This window comes from Cyprinodon variegatus, unplaced genomic scaffold (genome assembly GCF_000732505.1).
Source record: "Cyprinodon variegatus isolate N-32 unplaced genomic scaffold, C_variegatus-1.0 Scaffold1248, whole genome shotgun sequence".
In the NCBI taxonomy this organism is placed as follows: domain Eukaryota; kingdom Metazoa; phylum Chordata; class Actinopteri; order Cyprinodontiformes; family Cyprinodontidae; genus Cyprinodon; species Cyprinodon variegatus.
In genome coordinates this window covers 23,617-25,755 of record NW_015151701.1, presented here as the reverse complement: position 1 = coordinate 25,755, position 2,139 = coordinate 23,617, and the positions used below count along the sequence as shown (strand labels likewise).

Below are 2,139 nucleotides of genomic sequence, written 5' to 3'. Positions count from 1 at the left end.
GTTAGTAAAATAGATCGATACCGCGTCAATATATCAACATATAAAAATATGGAGAAATTTTGCGGATTTTCGGGGGATTTCGTAGCATAACGATGACATATAGCAATATTTCATTAGTAAAAGAGATTGATATGGTGTTTTTAAATGGCAATATATCAGCATATGAAGATATTGGGATATTTAATGTATCAATATTTTTTCCTTCATCTTTAGAAGAAGAAGAAGTAGTATTTTTTATTTTTTTTTTATTAGACTTTAGAAACTCAGAAGCTGATCAAATATCGGGTTAAATATCGATGGGGTGGGCGATGTCCGATATTCAGTTTTAAGTCCGATATAGGCCGATACCAATAGGGGGCCGATTATATTGTGCATCCCTAATTAAAAGTCAAGTCTTAATGTTATTACAACCCAGTAATTTAACCACAAACAATATAAAAATGTTAGTATTAATGTTGTCTGTTGAACACAACAAACAAAGGAATAGCTCATTTTTGACTGAACCAAATTATTTAGTTTGAAAGTCATAAAAATGTTTAGGATATTTTTCTAATTGCTCATGTTAGAATCTGATCCTTATTGAGTCTTAAATTTAAATAATAAAGCACCTATTTTAATAACTAGTATTAACTAAATAATCTCCTGTATTTTAATCTGAACAGTTTTTAATGTTGAGAAAGAAACTTCTTAAAATAAGACTGAAGTCACATGTCTCCTGACTGATAGACTTTTCCTCGGTTCGTCACTGGATGCTTTGTTTTCGCTTCAGCTGAGATGTGACTGGAAGCAAAGAGGCTGAGGTGGTTTTGAATGATGCATCCCTCCTGATTAATAGGAACTGACAGTGAATTTCTGCCCTGCAGCAGAGGTAGTGCCGTCTGAGACATCCATCTGGTGACCCCCACATCTCTCCGGACTGGGGATCATCCGCCGTGGGAAAGGTGCCAGTCTGCAGACTGACGCACGCAGCCGCAACTCTGCGCCTCCTGGAGCTTCTCACCAAATAAAAACACCGTCTTTGTGTCAAACTAATAAACAAGCTTTTCATGATTCTGAGGACAGTTTATTTTCTTTTTTATTTTTAATTAACTAAACCAATTAAGGATGCACTGGATACACATGATCGTGGATCTATTATTTTCCATTTCATGACTTTTTATTCCTCCAGATCATTTAAGATGCAACTTGCTCCTAAAAGTACCAAACGCTGCGCGCAGCAGCAGCCCTCATTAACCAGCCCCTTCAATCAGAAACACATTTTAACAACAAACCTCTGATCATTTATATCGTTTCCATCGCAGTTTAAAATCAAACGTCAAACTTAAAGATGATTCCAAACCGGAAAGTCGTTTCTTACCTCAAGGCGCAGCAGATCCTCTGTGTGAGTGTGACGGGCAGCTTCTCCTTAGAAAGCCTCAGTAAAGACCCAATGCGGCTCCTGGATGCTCTTATTCGCTGATCAGAAAACACCGATCAGCGAGGATGCCTCTCATGCCCAGATGATGAAAGGTAGAAACTAAATCCACGAGTTGAAGGAGCAGAGAGGAGCAGAGCGCGCGGCGGCGACGGGAGGCTGCTTTGCAAACAGTTTGTTGAACTAACTGGAAGCTGAGCGACTGATCCAGGAGCAGCCAGGAGGGAGGAGACTGCAGCCGCAGACACGCCTTACTGAATCACATTAAATGGATTTGCAAAATGAGTCAAAAGTGCTTCATCTAATGAAAAACAATAAACAAATAAACGATACAGATTAATTACGCAGTTTTATATTTTATATCAAGCAGCTGATTTTTTTTTTATGCATTCATAGGAAAATCTGCTGTCTACGGAAGAGGATTAGGGCCACAAAAAAAAGTTAACTGATTTTTAAATTTAATTTCAGTATAGTAGTATTCTGAGAATTCTGACTTTTTTTCTCAGAATTCTGACTTTAATCTCAGAATTCTGACTTTTTTCTCAGAATTCTGACTTTTTTTCTCAGAATTCTGACTTTAATCTCAGAATTCTGACTTTTTTATCAGAATTCTGACTTTAATCTCAGAATTCTGACTTTTTTATCAGAATTCTGACTTTAATCTCAGAATTCTGACTTTTTTATCAGAATTCTGACTTTTTTCTCAGAATTCTGACTTTTTTATC

General features: G+C 36.9%; 1 protein-coding gene across 1 annotated transcript in view; it reads right to left on the bottom strand.

The window, feature by feature from the left end:
• The window catches only part of tspan18 (tetraspanin 18), a 102,337-nt gene extending 100,730 nt beyond the window's left edge, over positions 1 to 1,607 (bottom strand). Inside the window, exon 1 of the mRNA XM_015401675.1 lies at positions 1,358 to 1,607. The gene's annotated coding sequence lies outside the window, so the exon portion shown is untranslated. The remainder of the gene's footprint in view (positions 1 to 1,357) is intronic.
• Positions 1,608 to 2,139: the final 532 nt, after the last annotated feature.